This window comes from Odocoileus virginianus, unplaced genomic scaffold (genome assembly GCF_023699985.2).
Source record: "Odocoileus virginianus isolate 20LAN1187 ecotype Illinois unplaced genomic scaffold, Ovbor_1.2 Unplaced_Scaffold_53, whole genome shotgun sequence".
Classification (NCBI taxonomy): Eukaryota; Metazoa; Chordata; class Mammalia; order Artiodactyla; family Cervidae; genus Odocoileus; species Odocoileus virginianus.
Genome location: NW_027224315.1, coordinates 33,180 through 53,378, shown reverse-complemented (window position 1 = coordinate 53,378; position 20,199 = coordinate 33,180). Strand labels below are relative to the sequence as shown.

The window sequence follows — 20,199 nt, the reverse complement described above, 5'->3', positions numbered from 1 at the left end:
ACTATCCCCATGGAAAAGAAATGCAAAAAGGCAAAATAGTTGTCTGAGGAGGGCTTACAAATAGCAGTGAAAAGAAGAAAAAAGCAAAGGGGAAAAGGAAAGATATTCCCATTTGAATGGAGAGTTCAGAAGAATAGCCAGGAGAGATTAAAAAAAAAAAATAAAAGCCTTCCTCAGCGATCAATGCAAAGAAATAGAGGAAAACAACAGAATGGGAAAAACTAGAGAGCTCTTCAAGAAAATTAGAGATATCAAGGGAAAATTTCATGCAAAGATGGGTTCAATAAAGGACAGAAATGGTATGGACCTAACAGAAGCAGAAAATATTAAGAAGAGGTGGCAAGAATACACAGAAGGACTGTACAAAAAAGATCATCACGACCCAGATAATCACAATGGTGTGATGACTCACCTAGAGCCAGACATCCTGGAATGTGAAGTCAAGTGGGCCTTAGAAAACATCACTACGAACAAAGCTAGTGGAGGTGATGGGATTCCAGTTGAGCTATTTCAAATCCTGAAAGATGATGCTGTGAAAGTGGTGCACTCAATATGCCAGCAAATTTGGAAAACTCAGCAGTGGCCACAGGACTGGAAAAGGTCAGTTTTCATTCCAATCCCTAAGAAAGGCAATGCCAAAGAATGCTCAAACTACTGCGCAATTGCACTCACCTCACATGCTAGTAAAGTAATGCTCAAAATTCTCCAAGCCAGGCTTCAGCAATATGTGAACTGAGAACTTTCAGATGTTCAAGCTGGTTTTAGAAAAGGCAGAGGAATCAGAGATCAAATTGCCAATGTCCACTGGATCATCAAAAGAGCAACAGAGTTCCAGAAAAACATCTATTTCTGCTTCATTGACTATGCCAAAGCCTTCGACTGTGTGGATCACAATAAACGGTGGAAAATTCTGAAAGAGATGGGAATACCATACCACCTGACTTGCCTCTTGAGAAACCTGTATGCAGGTCAGGAAGCAATAGTTAGAACTGGGCATGGAAAAACAGACTGGTTCCAAGTAGGAAAAGGAGTACATCAAGGCTGTACAAGCAAGGCACTGTGACAAGCAAGTCACCCTGCTTATTTAACTTATATGCAGAGTACATCATGAGAAACGCTGGGCTGGAAGAAGCACAAGCTGGAATCAAGATTGCCGGAAGAAATATCAATAACCTCAGATATGCAGATGACACCACCCTTATGGCAGAGTGAAGAGGAACTAAAAAGCCTCTTGATGAAACTGAAAGAGGAGAATGAAAAAGTTGGCTTAAAGCTTAACATTCAGAAAACTAAGACCATGGCATCTGGTCCCATCACCTCATGGGAAATAGATGGGGAGACAGTGGAAACAGTGTCAGACTTCATTTTTTTGGGCTCCAAAATCACTGCAGATGGTGACTGCAATCATGAAATTAAAAAACACTTACTCCTTGGAAAGAAAGTTATGACCAACCTGTATAGCATATTAAAAAGCAGAGACATTACTTTGTCAACAAAGGTCTGTCTGGTCAAGGCTATGGATTTTCCAGTGGTCATGTATGGATGTGAGAGTTGCACTGTGAAGCTGAGTGCTGAAGAATTGATGCTTTTGAACTGTGGTGTTGGAGAAGACTCTTGAGAGTCCCTTGGACTGCAAGGAGATCCAACCAGTCCATCCTGAAGGAGATCAGCCCTGGGTGTTCATTGGAAGGACTGATGCTGAAGCTGAAACTCCAGTACTTTGGCCACCTCATGTGAAGAGTTGACTCATTGGAAAAGACCCTGATGCTGGGAGGGATTGGGGGCAGGAGGAGAAGGGGACAACAGAGGATGAGATGGCACGATGGCATCACCGACTCGATGGGCATGAGTTTGAGTAAACTCTGGGAGCTGGTGATGGACAGGGAGGCCTGGCGTGCTGCAATTCATGGGGTTGCAAAGAGTTGGACACGACTGAGTGACTGAACTGAACTGAACTGAATATTGTAGAAGAGGAACTATTACTGTAGGGGGGCAATGACAATAGAAGGGGAGTAATACAATTAAGGAGGACTATTATTACAGAGGGGGAACTATGACAGTAGAGGAGAACAGTTACTGTAGAAGTGGAATTTTGAGAAGAGGCCTACTACTCTAAACACTATGACATTAGTGCTGGTCGTTCAGTCGTGTCTCACTCTTTGTGACTCCATGGACTGACCGCATGGAGCCCGCCAAGCTCCTCTGTCCATGGGATTCTCCAGGCAAGAATACTGGAGTGGGTTGCCATGCTTTTCTCCAACTATGATATTAGAGGGAGCTATTACTATAGAAGGGGAACTATTACTGTAGAGGGGACAGCATGACAATAGAAGGGGAGTATTATTGTAGAGGGGGGACCATGACAACAGAAGGGGACTATTATTGTAGAGGGGGGACTAAGACAACAGAAGGGAACTATTACTATAGAGAGGGGACCTTAAGAATAGGGACAACCCCTGTCCGTGGAGAGCAGGAAACACAAACATAAAGGCCCAGGCGTGTGTTTGCCATGAAAGCAGTCCTGATGGCATGTGGACCACAGGCCCTGACTCAGGAGGAGCTGTGAGGGGAGGGTTCTGCCCAGGCAGGGACAGTGGCTGCAGTCGGGGCTGAGTAGGCAGAACCAGTGGGTCACAGGCCCATGTTCTGACTGGTCCTGGCAATGACCGGGTCAGCCCCGACTGATGATCCTGGGGAGGGACTGGTCTGTGTGGCCGGGTCAGGGAAGTGAGGATCTGAGTCTCTATAGGGAGGGGTCTTTGCAGAAACTGTTTCCAGGACATGGTGGGTGAGGGAGGGGGTTCCTGGACCCTCAGATCACCTTCAACACCATGAAGAGGGCTCTGTCCCCTCTCCCACGTGGAAAGACAAGGCACAGGGGCTCGGGAGTGAGATCAGGGTCTGGGTGGGTGGACAAAAGTCTGCAGCCACCACTCAGAAGTCATGGTTCATGTATCCAGGTGATTGTGTTTTAAATCATCTCCTTGCATGATGGGATGGCCACGCTTGGCCCCACGTGGGTAAAGACTCTATAGTGTTTTTACTCATCTGTCCCCGCTCCACCAGGACACCCACCCAGAACAGGAGAGAGGGGACACTCAGACCCTGACCGGAGGCAATCCCAGCTTCTTAGCTGCTCAGGTGGGTGCTTCATGCTGGGAGCCTGTCCAGTCACTTTTACTGCAGCAACACCCACCAGATGGAGAGAGCGCCTCTGGGGAGTGAAGGGGGTGTGACCTAGTGCCTGGGCTCCATCTCCCCTAGGATGGAAGCCCCCAAACCTGGAGACCCCACAGGCTCAACTGGGCCCCTCTCAGCCCCAAGTGGAGTGGACTGGTGCACAGCATGAGGGTGGGGGACCCTCTGGAGGGACACGCCAGCTCTAGCCTCAGGGAGAACAGACTTGAGCTGCTGGGGTCTGTCTGTTGGTCCCTGTCTCCTCCCTCCCTTGCTCCCCCTCAAACCCTCACTTCACCTCCTGTGTCTCTCTCTCCCCTCGCTCTGCTTCTGTCTGTCTCTCTTCATGTCTCTGTTCATTTCTCTCTGTGTCTTAGTCTCTCTGTCTCTAGTGCTCTTCTCCCCTCTCCACCACCCAATCCTCCTCTCTCTTGGAGACAAGTCCGCTGTTTCTCGTTTGTCAGAGCCACGCCTCCGCGCCGCCAGCACTGGGTCTTCTGCACATCCTGATTTAATTCTGCAAAGCCCCATTTCCTCCCCCAGATCTCCCAGGCTCGACATCTGCTGGGCTGGCAGGTGAGCTTGCCCGGTTCCTTCCTGCGCCACCAAGGCAAACGTGGACTGGATATTGGCGCCGAGTTCTCCTCTCTGGGACGTGCCCCTGCAACACCTCTCCATCCCAGGTGAGGCCCCGCAGGCTTAGCTCGGCAGGGATGCAGCTGCGAGACAGGTCCAAGTGTGGGAAGCGTCAGCGCCAAACATGCACCCAGGCAGGCACTCACAGGCACACTGAACACACACCAAACACACATGCACACTGAACACACACACATAGATTCACACCAAACACACACACACATGCACACACACACCACACACACACACAAATAGATACACCACACACACACACAGATACACCACACACACACACACACACCACACACACAATAAACACACACATGCACACACACACCACACACACACACACAAATAGATACACCACACACACACACAGATACACCACACACACACACACACACCACACACACACAATAAACACACACATGCACACACACACCACACACATACACACAAATAGATACACCACACACACACACACATATACACCACACACACACACACACACACACCACACACACACAATAAACACACACATGCACACACACACCACACACACACACAAATAGATACACCACACACACACACACAGATACACCACACACACACACACACACACCACACACAATAAACACACACATGCACACACACACCAAACACACAAACACACAAAGATACACCACACACACACACACATATACACCACACACACACACACACCACACATAGATGCACACCACACACACACAATAAACACACACATGCACACACACACCACACACACACACACAAATAGATACACCACACACACACACACACACCACACACACACAATAAACACACACATGCACACACACACCAAACACACAAACACACAAAGATACACCACACATACACACAGATACACCACACACACACACACACACACACACACACACACACACACACCCCACATATAGATGCACACCACACACACACAATAAACACACACATGCACACACACACCACACACACACACACACAAATAGATACACCACACACACACACACAGATACACCACACACACACAATAAACACACACATGCACACACACACCACACACACACACACAAATAGATACACCACACACACACACAGATACACCACACAGACACACACACACACCACACACACAATAAACACACACATGCACACACACACCAAACACACAAACACACAAAGATACACCACGCACACACACACCACACACAGATGCACACCAAACACACATACAACAAACACACACATGCAAACACACACACACCCCAAACACAACACACACACACAGTTGCACACCAAACACACACACACACAGCACACATACACACCCCAAACACAAACACACACACACACCCCAAACACACACACACACACACAGAAAAAACACACACACCCCAAACACACACGCACACACACTGCACACACATACATACACACACCAGCACCTTCCCTTCTCTGTCCACTTTATCCCATTCAACCCAGAAGGTATGTGAACCTCCGAGAGCCTGCCTTGAGGACACATGCCAGCCACCCTGGGGGGGGGGGGGTTGTGCTTTCTCAGCCACTCTGTCCTACTCCTGGGGACCCCTCACCTTTCCACCCACCTTTTCCATCAGAGCTTGTGCTGGACCTTCTGCACTTGAGCCTGGAGGGCCCAAAGTTTATGGTGTCCACCCGCCCCCAAAACAACTCATTAAGTGGTACCAGAAATATCTAATTAAAATGAGGAACCTTTGACTCCAGCCAGTTTGGTTGCAAAAAGTGCTGCAAAGCTCAGCCATGGGTGGGCATCTCGACTTGGGGATGCCTGGTGGTGACCAGGCAGGTGGGCACTTCCAGAATGACACTGCTGTGCTCAGGCCATCAGGGGGCGGCCACCAGACACCGTGGCCTGGGAGGGGAGGGTCCCTGCCAGACAGAAGCCTGCTCACCTCCTCAAGGTGCAAACGCACCCCATTCTCCACCAGCACTCCTCTGGCCGCGTGGACACCGGGAACTGACCTGGCTCTGTGACCCTGGGCACTGCCCACTGGGAGCACACATGGACAGTTGGACAAACAGGAAGTGCTGTTTTCTATGGAAGGCAGCTTTAGACTCTTTCTCACCCTCTCGACAGCTGTGAGGTTCTATGCCGGCCACCCCATCCCTGGGAGGAGGGGCCCCTACATGGCCCTGCCCTTGAGGGTGTGGAGCAGACAGGGATCCATGGACCCAGTCTCTCAGCACTCCCAGGTGCTTGCCCGTGGGGAAGGCTGTGGGGGGCCCCACAGGAGGAGGCTTCCGAGTCTTCAGGACTCCTCCATCCAGAGGGGCCCTTGGCCACTCTCCTTCCTGTACCCTGTGACATAATAACTCGTGATGCCTCTCCCCCAAGCCCGGGCACCACTCATCTGCTTCTGTCTTTGTAAATTGGCCTGTTCTGGACATCTCTTATAAATGGACACGTAAAATGTGTCCTTCTGTGTCTGCTTCTCTCACTGATCATCATGTGTTCAAGGTCCATCCACGATGTAGGGTGTGTCAGAACTTCACTCCTTTTCATGGTGAGTCATACACCACTGTGTGCATGTACCACATACTACTGACCCACCCATCCATCCATCCACCCACACACCCACCCACCCACTCACCTATCCATCCACTCGTCCATCCATCTATCCACCCACCCATCCACCCACCCATCCATCCAAATCCACCCATCCATCATCCATCCATCCACCAACCAGTCCATCATCCACCCATCCACCGATCCAACCCCACTGACCCAACCATTGCCCAACCCTCCCTCTATCCGTCCATCCACCTGCCCATCATCAATTCACCCATCCATCCACTCTTCCGTAATATCATCAAATCAAATTATATTATGAACCTATAAATCTGATTATAAACTTATTGTAAATCCTCCTTCCCATCCCTTGACCCTGAGAATAAATAAGAAAAAAAGAGAGAGAGAAAGAAATAAAAAGCTAGTCCAAACCTATGTTCAGAGACAGAAAGGAAGGATTTCTGGATTGTCCCTGGGTGACCGCTAAAGTGTGAACCTATCCACACTGTCTCTGAAACAGAACACACAGATTTAAAAGGAAAAAGAATAAATGAAATTACACACGACCCACAACACTGGCATCATAAGGAGCCTGAAAATACTATGGGAGTACTTGCAACTACAGAGGGTCTGTCTGTGCTATGTCGTCTCTGACTCGTTGCAACAACATGGACTGTACCCACCAGGCTCCTCTGTCCATGGGATTCTCCAGGCAAGAATACTGGAGTGGGTTGCCATGCCCTCCTCCAGGAGATCTTCCCCACACAGAGAGCCTCCCAGAAAGGTAGGAAAGGACACGGCTTTACTGTGGAACCAGCCTGGAGTCAGAAGGGGGACCCATGGACTAAGAGCATCACAGCCTGAAGTCACAGAGGCTGGGGGAGCTGGGAGGGGAAGGGGAGGCTGGGTCCTGCCCTTTGTGCAGCTGAGCTGACACCAGAGCTCCTTCCTGGTTCCAGATAAGCAATAGTTGAGTTCCCATGTCCTCTGAGGTGGGTCTGTGTTTGCACCCTGGCACCTCCTCCAGGGAGACTTTCTTGGTGGCTCAGACAGTAAAGAATCAGCCTGCAATGCAGGGGACCCGGGTTTGATCCCTGGGCCAGGAAGATCCCTGGAGGAGAAAATGGCACCCCACTGTAGTATTCTCACCTGGGAAATCCCATGGACAGAGGAGCCTGGCAGGCTACAGTCCATGGGGTCACAGAGAGTCGAGAGGACTGAAGCACTCACACCCCTCCCCTGTAGTGCTTCTCCTGGGTGGATTGGGGATTTTATGGGGTGAGAGAAGCCGGGTGGGAAGCAGTCATTGTGGAGGATGTAGAGGAGTCAATGCTGGGGGCCCTGTCTGTGGGGAGGGGGCACCCAACTGACAGTGGTCCTGTCACTGGCACACGTTAGCCAGGGGTTGGATGCTGGGCTGGGTAGAGAACCCACCTGGGCCCAGGTGCCCTCAGGAGCAGGGGCCCACCTGGAGGGGACAGATGGCTGTCAAGCACAGCTCTTGCCTTGTGTAACTGCTCCCTCCTGGGAGATCCCCGGTTGCTGGAATCCTCCTCAGGGGATCTGATAGGCAGAGAGCCAGGGCTGGAATGTGGGCAAACCTCATTCCTGCTTGCATCAGGTGCCTGCAGCCTGGCCTTAAGAGCTCACACCCAGAGGAGGGAGCAAGCAGTAGGGGGTCCACCAGAACCCGGGAGTCCTGCAGGACTGGGGTCCCTCTGCTCTGAGGGTCCCTTGGTGCCAGGGTCCCTCTGGTCTATGTCCTCCAGGGCAGGGTCCCTCCATCCTGGGGGGCCTCGGTGCCGGGGTCTCAAGAGGTATGGCTTTCAAGGAGAACTGGGTTGTGTGGGGGGTGGGGGACATGGGTGGTGGTCTTTCAAGGGGTGTTGAAGGTCATTTGCTGCAGCAGCATTTAATTTAATCCTTGTAGAGGTGGATGGCAAGTGCCTGTGTGTAGCTGACAATATTCATATAAGTCTTTGCTTTTTCTTTTAATTTGGATTGGGGGGGGGGGCACTGTGACTTCCCCTTTTCCCATTTTTTATCCTTATATATTTTTTCTTTTTCCATTATGACTCTGTGCAGAGAACACAGTACCGTTTTCTGCTACTAGTTTATGTTAATATTAGTTTTTGCTTTTTCTTTTATTTTGGATAGAGGAAATCTATTATTTTCTTTCCCTTTTTTTATCCTTATATTTTCTTTCTTTTTCCATTATGACTCCTTGTAGAGGACACAGTACATTTTCTGCTACGAATTTATATTAGGGATTCCCTGGTGGCTCAGTTGGTAAAGAATCTGCTTGCAATGCAGGAGACATGGGTTCGATTCCTGGGTTGGGAAGATCTCCTGGAGAAGGGAATGGCAACCCACTCCAGTAATCTTGCCTGGATAATTCCATGGACAGAGGGGTCTGGTGGGCTACAGTCCATCAGATCAAAAAAAGTTGGAAACAACTGAGCAACTTTCACTTTTCAATTTATGTTAAGTTATTTTTTGCTTTTTCCTGTCTTATTTGTGTGGTGGACAGATGTTTCTTCCTTTCGTTCTCCCCGCTTGATTCCTTCTTGCCTTTTCTAGTACTGTTTGTGGGGGTGGGCACAGACCTCTGTGGGTCTTGTGTGTCCTCATGTCCAAGGGTCCAGCTTGGGTATTTGGAGCCTGGGCTGTTGAACCCACAGGGCGCTTCCACCCAGGGACTGCCTGAGAGGAGGGTGAGGCTGGACTCTGCAGGAACACCCCCCCCAAGACCACAATCTGGACCCGGGCTGTGTGCTCCATGTGACCAGTGACCCTGGAGACCCTGTTCCCAGAAGCAGGGCTTCAACCCCGGCAGCACCAACACTGTTGATTTCACAGTGGACGATGTGGCCCTCATTGGGCATCCTCAGTGCATGCCCAGCCCCTGAGTGGGGGGCCACCCTCTGTGCCCAGCACAGGTGACCGACCTCTGTGTGCAGGTGCTGAGCATCACGAAGCAGCTGGATGCCAGACGTGAGGACCTGCGGATGGCGCACACAGAGGAGGGCACCAAGGGGAACCTGCATTCTGGCCACATGGTGTACACGACGGCCCTCGTGGAGGTGGGGGCAGGGGCAGGGGGTACGGACGGGGGTCCGCCAGCCAGGGACACCCACGTCTGGTCCAGGCAGGACGGGGAGGGCCTCTGAGGGGATGGGCTCACGTCCACTCAGATGGACATATGGCCACTCCAGGCAGGAGAGGCAGACCTCTAAGGGGAAAACACAGGTCCACTCCAGTTACAAGATGCTGGCCTCTAAGAATGGACACACATCCACCCAGACAGACACACATCCACTCAGACGGACACACGTCCACTAAGATGGACACACGGTCACTCCAGGCAAGAGAGGCTGACCTTTAAGGGGACAACACAGGTCCACTCCCGTTAGAAGACACTGATCTCTAAGGGGACAGACACACGTCCACTCCTGGCAGGAGAGGGCTGACCTCTGGCATCAGTCACTCAGAATTCTTGACCAACATGCATTTCTGAACTCACACCTCTACCCCTGGCCTCTGGGGTGTCTCCCAGAATTTGACTAAACCAGGTCCCTGACATGTCTTTTCCTGTGTCCAGTTTTGGGGTGTCCAGTCCATTCTCTCTGCTGCTGGCCAAGTCACTTAATGCTTCACTCTGGCCTCGGCCCCCAGTGCCCCCACCACAGAACCTAATGACCCTTGGAGGTTCCGGCCTGGGCCTCACTGTGAATGTACCCTGCTGGCCTTGCACGCTCCCTGGAGTACAGACTTCACACAGTATTATAAGCACTGCTCTCTGCTGCTGTGCACACACACACACACACATACACATCCGTGCACACACAGACCCTGAACACATGCACACATGTGTGTGCACCTGTACCTACAGGAGCGTGTACATACACACACGGAAACACACACACACCAGAGTAAAGCCACGGCTCCCCACTGCCACTCAGGAGAGGCTGGCTCCCTTGGGAGCAGGCACTATGCTTTATGTCTTTGTGTGTCAGGACCCCCCAACCCGTCTGTAGAGGGGCTGTGCTGGGGGAAGTCCCCACTCATGCCCCTCTGTCTCTCACTACAAGGCCCTTCTCCTCCACCCCCACTCAGGACATGCTCACGGAGATCTCGGAGTGGCTGGAGAACCACCCCCGGGAGGTGGTTATCCTGACATGCAGGAACTTCGAGTGCATGATGGAGGACCCACCTGCACAAGTACCTGATGGGCTGCATCAAGAACATCTTTGGGGACATGCTGTGTCCCCGTGGGGTGATTAGGGGCCACAGGCTCCCCATGCTCTTGGCAGCGGGAGCACTAGGCTTCACTGTAATCAGACTATCTGTTGGCTGCATGAGGCTGATTCAGACACCAGGTGATACCGCTCACAGAACCCCAGTAATCCACCCACCACTGTCTCCACTCAAACACCCCAATAACCAGCCCATCACTGGTCACAGGCACCCCCAATAATCCACCCTGCCCGGTCTCTATTCAGACACTCCTAAAATCCATCAACCACGCCTCAAGATGCCCCAGTAATCCACCCATCTGCTTCCTATCAGAAACCCCAATAATCCACCCACCTGTTTCCACTCAGGCACCCCAACAATTGACCCATCACTTCTCAAGACACCCAAGTAATCTACCCACCACTGTCTCCACTCAAACACCCCAAAAATCTACCAATCACTGCTCAAGACACCCCAATAACCCACCCATCACCATCTCCACTCAGACACCCCAGTTATCTACCCACTAGTGTCTCTACTCAGACATGCCATTATTCCACCCATGACTGTCTCTTCTCACAGAAAACCCAATAGTCAGCCCATCACTGCTCATAGACACCTCAATAATCCACACACCACTGTAGATTCTGGGACACCCCCAATAACTGACACATTATGTCACAAGGCACCCCAATAACCCCTGTGCACACGTCTCATGGGCACCTGGATGATTCTCCCCACAGGAGGTGCCGAATCTGTGCCAGCTGTGGTCCCGGGGCCAGCAGGTCATCCTGCGGTACAAGGATGAGGCGTCCATGAGTCAGCATGCAGAACTGTGGCCCAGGATTCCCTACTGGTGGGGGAACCAGGTGAAGCACCTAGAGCTCGTCCACTACCTGGAGCACATGAAGAGCTGCAGCCACCCAAGTGAGTGCCACCTTCATACCGGGACAGCTGGTCACACGCAAGTCCTAGCGCATGGGGCTGGCTTTGGGTTCAAGTGGAGAAATGGAACAGGACATATTAGGGGACATTATTCTGTTCACCACATGGGGACCAGGGTGTGGACATCCTTGGGGACATTACTGTGTCCACCACAGGGGGTCAGGATGTAGACAGGGCGTGAACATCCGTGCAGACATTATTGTGTCCACCACATAGGGTCAGGACATGGACATCTCTGGGGTCACTGTCAGGCAGAGGGCTGAGCCCGCCTGCCCTCTGTAACAGGAGAAATTCATGAGTCAACACCCCTGTGAGCCCCTGCTGTCTGAACTTTGGTCTCTGTCAGACATCTGAATCTCTGACCGCTGCAGAGGCCAGAGTCTGGGTGGGTGGTGGCACAGCTTGGTGACTGTGTGGGCAGGTGACCCCATGGGTTAAGCGTCACGTGGACAGGAGATGTGTGGGTTGGTGACCGCGTGGGTGGGTGAGCGTGTGGGTGGGTGACCCGTTTGAGTTGCTGACTGCAGGGTGGGTACCATGTCAGTTGCTGACCCGGTGAGTGGGTGACCGCATGGGCGGGTGATGGTGTGAGGGGGTAATCATGTAGACAGGTGACCCCATGGGTGGGTGACCACGTGGGTTGGTGGCCACGTGGAGGGATCACTGCATGGGGTAGTGACCGGATGGGTTGGTGACTGACCATGTGAGTCAGTGACCATGGTTTGGTTGGCCACGTGACTCCATGGGTTAGTGACTGCACATGTGGGCGGATGACCCCACAGCTGGCACCATGAACAGCAGCCCCTCTCTTGTCCCAGGCAGGCTGTTCATGGCCGGCATCAAACTCACTGAGAACCTGGAGTTTGTCCTCGTCCACCCGGCCTGGTCCCTGGCTCCACTACGTTTGCGCATGGGTGCGGGGCCACTGCCCGGGGTCAGCTGCCGGCTATACCAACACCATCGCAGGCGACTTCATCTGGGCCGTCGGGTTTGTTGGCGATGTCATCAGGTTGAAGCGGAAGCTGCTTCGGGGCTGATGGACGGCGCGTGTGTGGAGCTCGGCAGCGCAGAGGCTGCGTCTCAGTTACGTCCTGTGATGAGACCAGCCTGAACCGGAAGCCGCCTCGGGGCTGAAGGACTGCGCACTGAGGGGCTGGGCATTGCGGAGGCGGCTTCTCGTTCGCATCCTGTGACGTCATTGGGCTGAACCGGAAGCTGCCTCGAGGCCGGCGAACAGCGCGTGGGTGGAGCTGGGTATCGCGGAGGCTGTGTCTCGGCATGTCCTGTGCCATCACTGGCCTAAACCGGAAGCCGCCTTGGGGCTGATGGACTTCGCATTTAGGAGCTGGGCATTGCGGAGGCTCTTCTCAGCCCTGTCCTGCGGGGCTGGTCATCCGTCCGCCCATCCACTGAATGTTGGTGACTGCAGAGGTGGGGCCAGGTGGCAGGGTCCATGGTCTCCTCGGTCCTCCGTGTGTCTCTCGGCGAATGCAGGGTGTGAGGTGATGATTAAAGGTGAGTGCATGATTTGTACAATCACATCCTCAGGGAGACACACCCGGTCCGTGGCTTCCCCGTAGGAGAGGCTGGGTTGTCCCCGCCCCCTGGCACTGAGAGCAGCAGACGGTGACCCCCCGCTCGGGAGGCGGGGGAGGCACCATGGCAGTGGCTATATGTTTCCGTGTCTGCTTTACCTTTCTCTTCTCTTCTTATCTATTTGTAAGGCCTCCCCAGACAACCACTTTGCCGGTTTGCATTTCCTTTTCTTGTGGGTGCTTTTGATCACCACCTCCTGTACAATGTCAGGAACCTCCATCCATAGGTCTTCTGGTGCCCTGTGTGCCAGGCCTAACCCTTGAGTCTGTTTGTCCCTTCCAATGTATACTCACAAGGGATTTGAATAAAGCAAAGAAACAGAGGAAATCACGATAGAATGGGAAAGACTAGAGATCTCTTCAAGAAAATTAGAGATGCCAAGGGAACATTTCATGCAAAGACAGGCACAATAAAGGACAGAAACATTATGGGCCTAACTAAAGCAGAAGAGATTAAGAAGAGGTAGCAAGAATACACAGAAGAACTGTAAAAAAAAAAAAAAATCTTAATAACCTGGATAACCACGATGGTGTGATCACTCACCTAGAGCCAGACAATCCTGGAGTGCAAAGTCAAGTGGGCTTTAGGAAGCAGCAGTAGGAACAAAGCTAGTGGAGGTGATGAAATTCCAGCTGAGCTTTTCAAATCCTAAAAGATGGTGCTGTTAAATTGGTGCACTCAATATTCCAGCCAGTTTGGAAAACTTGGCAGTGACCAAAGGACTGGAAAAGGTCAGTTTTCATTTCAATCCCAAAGAAGGGCAATGCCAAACAATGTTCAAACTACCACATGGCTGCACTCATTTCACATGCTAGCAAGGTAATGCTCAAAATCCTTCAAGCTAGGCTTCAACAGTATGTGACCTGAGAACTTCACAGACCCCACATTCAAACAGTTGATTCTAAATGCACAGTGATACCACAAAGATGGTCAAGGTAAAGACACACAATGTGATTTTATTTATGTCTAAGTCAGTGAAACAAAATATTCACTGCAAGGTACAAACTTTTTTAGCTTGAAAAATCTTATATTTGAATATAAAACATCCTGTTGAAATTGAAAAATATGTTTTAAAGTGAAATTCATTCTTAATTGTCAATTACTTTGAGCCTATGGGAAAAAGAAAAGAAAATAACATTCATTGGGACTACTTCAGTTCAGTTCAGTCACTCAGTCGTGTCCAACTCTTTTCATTGGGGGCTGCTTAAATTTTCACAGACATTTTTTGTTAAAAATCCCCTTACAGTTTTACAGTCTTAATTAGATACAAAATGATCAGTAGATTTTATACTATGTTTTCTGGACATTTTCATTTTCTTTAATTTATGAATGTAACTAGAATGTTTTTCTATTGAGTGAGTATTAAAAATGACTCCACTCCCTTGTGTGGAACACACTGTTTACACTACTGTTGGGAGACATTTTATTGCCTAAAACCTTTTATAATTCAGCTCTACTATCTAGGTTTTTTTTGTTTTTGTTTTGCTTTGTTTAGGCTGAGAATTTTCTCATCTATTTTTATATCTTCAGAGTTTCTGTTAGGAATATGTGTCTGCTGTTGTTTACTTGCACAGTCGTGTCCAACTCTTTGCCACCCCATGGACTGTAAGCCCACCAGTCTCTTCTGTTCACGGGGATTCTCCAGGCAAGAATGCTGGAGTGGGTTGCCATGCTCTCCTGCAGGGGATCTTCCTGACCCAGAGATGGAATTCGCATCTGCTACAGCTCCTGCATTGCAGGCGGATTCTTTACCACTGAGTGAAAATAGATCTTGTATACATGAAACCCACTTTAATTATGAAGATTCATAATCAGTGAAAAACAAAGATGGAGAAGCCCAAAGAAGCATTTATCTTTAACCAATTAATAATAAGAAAAAACCCTTCATTTCAATTTGCCTTTGTTTATTTTTTCAATTAATTTTTCATTGAAGGATAATTGCTTTCCAGAATTTTGTTGCTTTCTGTCAAACTTCAACATAACAGTCTTTCTTAACTCATAGTTTCTCTTCAATATCATCTTATTCTGTGTAAATAACTTCTTTTAACATTTCTTACAGACAAGGTATCTGCTGAGAATGAATTCCCCAATTTTTTGTTCATATGAGAATATCTCCTTCTCCTTTGTTTTTGAAGAATAATATTCCTGGACATAGAGGTTAATTTCAGTAGTTTAAAAAATGTTTGCTTAATTGACATCATGTACCTGTACCATGAATCTACTAGTTAAGCTGTATAATTCATTGATTTGTAACTTATTCATAGGTTGAATAACCATAACCACAGCCTCATTCTAGAATATTTTCATCACTCCAATGGGAAACACTCTCCAGTTGGCAGTCATTTTCCATTTCCCCCTTCATCTGGGCCCTTGCATTCACTCCTCTATTTTTGGTCTTTAGAGAATTACCTAATCTGAGACATACCCATTCACACAAACAGAATAATGCAATACACAGCCTTTTGCTCCTGGCTTCTTTTAATTAACATAATCATTTCAGAGCTCTAGCATGTTATAGCTTATATAAGAACTCCATTCATTTGATGGCCAAATAATTTTGCATTGCATGTTTTATTTATTCATCACCAGTTGATGGACATTTGAGTTATTTCAACGTTTTTTCCTTTTTTTAGTTTATTTCTTTTTAAACTTTATTTATTTTTAATTTAATAATTTAAAATTTTTAAATTTAATGGCTTTTTCTGCATCTATTTAGGTTATCATATGATTTTTAGCTTTCCTTTGGTTAATATGGTCTGTCACATTGATTGATTTGCAAATATTGAAGAATCCTTGCATCCCTGGAATAAACCCAACTTGATCATGGTTTTTGATGTGTTGTTGAATTCTGTTTGCTAAAATTTTGCTGAGGATTTTTTGCATCTATGTTCATCAGTGATATTGGCCTGTAGTTTTCTTATTTGGTCTTGTCTTTGTCTGGTTTTGGTATCAGGGTGATGGTAGCTTCGTAGAATGAGTTTGGAAGTGTTCCTTCCTCTGCAATTTTTTGAGAGAGTTTTAGAAGGATAGGCATTTGCTCATCTCTGAATGTTTGATGGAATTCACCTGTGAAGCCATCTGGTCCTGGGCTTTTGTCTTTTGGGAATTTTTTGATCACAGCTTTGATTTGGAGCTTGTAATTGGGTGGTTCATAATTTCTATTTCTTCCTGTTTCAGTCTTGGAAGATTGAGCTTTTCTAAGCATCTGTCCATTTCTTCCAGGTTATCCATTTTATTTCCATATAGTTGTTCATAATAGTCTCTTATAATCCTTTGTGTTTCTGCATTGTCTGTTGTAATCTCTCCTTTTTCATTTCTAAGTTTGTTGATTTGATTCTTCTCTCTTTTTTCTTGATGAGTCTGGCTAAAGGTTTGTCAATTTTATCTTCTCAAAGAACCAGCTTTTAGTTTATTAATCTTTGCTATTGTTTCTTTCATTTATTTTTCATTTATTTCTGCTCAGATCTTTATGATTTCTTTCCATGTACTAATTTTGGCTGGTTTTTTTTTTGTTGTTGTTGTTGTTGTTCTTCTTCGTTATCAGTTGTTTTAGGAGTCAATTGAGGTTGTCTATTCGATGCTTTTCTTGTTTCTTGAGTTAGGATTGTATTGCTACAAACTTGCCTCTTAGAACTGCTTTTCCTGCATCCCATAGGTTTTGAGCTGTCATGTTTTCATTGTCATTTTTTTCTAGAAAATTTTTGATTTCCGTTTTGACTTCTTCAGTAACCTGTTACTTAGAAACGTTTGGTTTAATCTCCATGTGTTTGTGTTTCTTACAGTTTTCTTTTTTTCTTCTAATTGATATCTAGTCTCATAGTGTTGTGGTCAGAGAAGATACTTGATACAATTTCAGTTTTGTTAATTTTACTGAGGTTTGATTTGGGACCCAAGATGTGGTCTATCCTGGAGAATGTTCCCTGTGCACTTGAGAAGAAGGTGTATTCTTCTCCATTTGGATGGCATGTCCTGAAGATATCAATGAGATTCATCTCATCTCATGTATCATTTAAGACATGTGTTTCTGCATTAATTTTCTGTTTTGATGATCTGTCCATTGGTGTGAGTGGGGTGTTAAAGTCGACTATGATTGTTTTACTGTCAGTTTCTCTTTTAATGTCTGTTAGTGTCTGTCTTATGTATTGAGGTGCTCCTGTGTTGGGGGCATAGATGTTTACAATTGATATGCCTTCATCTTGTATTGATCCCTTCATCACTATGTAGTGTCCTTCCTTATCTCTTGTAATCTTCTTTTGTTTAAGGTCTGATATGAGGATTGCTATTCCATCTTGTTTTTGATTCCCATTTGCATGGCATATATGTTTCCATCCTGTCACTTTCAGTCTGTATGTGTCTTTAGGTCTGAAGTGGATTTCTTATAGACAGCATGCACATGGGTCTTTTTCTTTTAACTTCATGTATTTATTTTAATTGGAGGCTCCTTACTTTGCAGTATTGTGGTTGTTTTTGCCATATATTGAATTGAATCAGCCATGGGAGTACATGTCTTGCCCATCCTGAAACCCCTACCACTTCTCTCCCCATCCCATCCCTCAGGGTTTCCCCAGTACAGCGGCTTTGAGTGCCCTGTGTCATGCATCAAATTTCGATGGGTGATCTATTTCACATATCGTGATATACATGTTTCGATGCTAGTCTCTCAAATCATCTCACCGTGGCCTTGTCCCATGGAGTGCAAAAGTCTCTTCTTTATATCTGTGTCTCTTTTGCTGCCTCGCATATGTGGTCATCATTACCATCTTTCTAGTTGCCATATATATGCATTAATGTACTCTATGGGTGTTTTTCCTTCTGACATACTTCACTCTGTATAATAGGCTCCAGGTTCATCCACCTCATTAGAAGTGATTCAAATACGTTCTTTTTAATAGCTGAGTCATATGTATCACAGTTTTGTTTTCTGTGTGTATGCTGAAAGACATCTAGGTTGCTTTCATATCCTAGCTATTGTAAAGAGTGCTGTGATGAGCATTGGGGTGCACATGTCTTTTTCAGTTCTGGTTTCCTCAGTGTGTATGCCCAGCAGTGGGATTTCTGGGTTGTATGGCAATTCTATTTCCAGTTTTTTAAGGAATCCCCACACTGTTCTCCATAGTGGCCATTCTAGTTTGCATTCCCACCAACAGTGTAAGAGGGTTCCCTTACTCTGCAGCCTCTGCAGCATTATTGTTTGTAGACTTTTGATAGCAGCCATTCTGACCAGCGGGAGATGATCCCTCATTGTGGTTATGATTTGCATTTCTCTGATAATGAGTGATGTTGAGCATCTTTTCATGTGTTTGTTAGCCATTTGTATGTCTTCTTTGGAGAAAAGTCTCTTCAGTTCTTTGTCCCATTTTTTTGATTGGGTCATTTATTTTTCTGGTGTGGAGCTGTTTGTATATTTTTGAGATTAATTCTTTGTCAGTTGTTTCATTTGCTATTATTTTCTCCCATTCTGAAGGCTGTCTTTTCACCTTGCTCATAGTTTCCTTCGTTGTGCAAAAGCTTTTAAGTTTAATTAGGTCCAGTTTGTTTAATTTTGCTTGTATTTCCATTACTCTGGGAGGTGTGTCATAGAGGATCCTACTGTGATTTATGTAAGGGAGTGTTTTGAATATGTTCTCCTCTAGGAATTTTATAGTTTCTAGTACTGCATTTGAATCTTTCGTCCATTTTGAGTTTATTTTTGAGTACAGTGTTAGAAAGTGTTCTAGTTGCCTTCTTTTACATTTGGTAGACCAGTTTTCCCATTACCACTTGTTAAAGAGATTGTCTTTTCTCCATTGTATATTTTTGCATCCTTTGTTAAAGATACAGTGTCCATGGGTGCGTGGGTTTTTCTCTGGGCTTTCTGTTCTGTTCCATTGATCTATATTTCTGTCTTTGTGCCAGTACCATACTGTCTTGATGGCTGTAGCTTTGTAGTATAGTCTGAAATCAGCCAGATTGATTCCTCCTCTTCCATTCTTCTTTCTCAAGATTGCTTTGGCCATTCGAGGTTTTCTGTATTTCAATATACATTGTGAAATTATTTGTTCTCTTTCTGTGAAAAATACCACTGATAGCTTGATAGGGATTGCATTCAATCTATGAGTGCCTTGGGTAGTATACTCATTATCACTATGTTGACTCTTCAGATCCATGAACAAGGTATATTTCTCCATCTATTTGTGTCATCTTTGATTTCTTTCATCAGTGTTTTAATGTTTTCTACATATAGGTCTTTTGTTTCTTTAGGTAGTTTTATTCCTAAGTATTTCATTCTTTTCATCTCAATGCTGAAAGGGATTGTTTCTTAATTTCACTTTCTGTTTTCTCATTGTTAGTGTATCGAAATGCAAGGGATTTATGTGTATTAATTTTATATCCTGCAACTTTTCTATATTCATTGATTAGCTCTAATCATTTTCTGGTGCTGTCTTTAGGGCTTTCTGTGTAAAGGATCATGTTATCTGCAAACAGTGAGAGTTTTATTTCTTCTCTCTCTTCCAATTTGGAAACCCTTTAATTTTTTTCTTCTCTGATTGCTATGGCTAAAGCTTCCAAAACTATGTTGAATAGTAGTGGTGAGAGTGGGCACTCTTGTCTTGTTCCTGACTTTAGGGGAAATGCTTTCAATTTTTCTCCTTTGAGGATAAAGTTTGCTATGGTTTTATCATACATGACTTTTATTATGTTGAGTTGTGTTCTTTCTATGCCTGCTTTCTGGAGTGTTTTTATCATAAATGCATGTTGAATTTTGTCAAAGGCTTTCTCTGCATCTATGGAGATATCTTTCAGTTTGTTAATGCAGTTTATCACATTGATTGATTTGCAAATATTGAAGAATCCTTGCATCCCTGAAATAAACCCACTTGGTCATGATGTCTGACTATTTGAATATGTTGTTGGATTCTGTTTGCTAGAATTTGTTGAAGATTTTTCATGTATGTTCATCAGTGATATTGGCCTGTAGTTTTCTTTGTTTGTGGCATCTTTGTCTGGTTTTGGGATTAGGGTGATGGGGGCCTCATAAA

The 20,199-nt window shown here is 46.8% G+C and overlaps 1 long non-coding RNA gene and 1 pseudogene across 1 annotated transcript; both read left to right on the top strand.

The window, feature by feature from the left end:
- The first annotated feature begins 2,115 nt into the window (after nt 1–2,115).
- Nucleotides 2,116–6,468, top strand: LOC139033734 (uncharacterized). The gene is made up of 3 exons (XR_011486219.1): nt 2,116–3,141; nt 3,721–3,860; nt 6,353–6,468. It is a non-coding gene; the product is annotated as an uncharacterized lncRNA (long non-coding RNA).
- A 2,006-nt stretch (nt 6,469–8,474) lies between these two features.
- On the top strand, nt 8,475–13,499 carry LOC110124636 (PI-PLC X domain-containing protein 1-like; annotated as a pseudogene).
- The last annotated feature ends 6,700 nt before the right edge of the window (nt 13,500–20,199 follow it).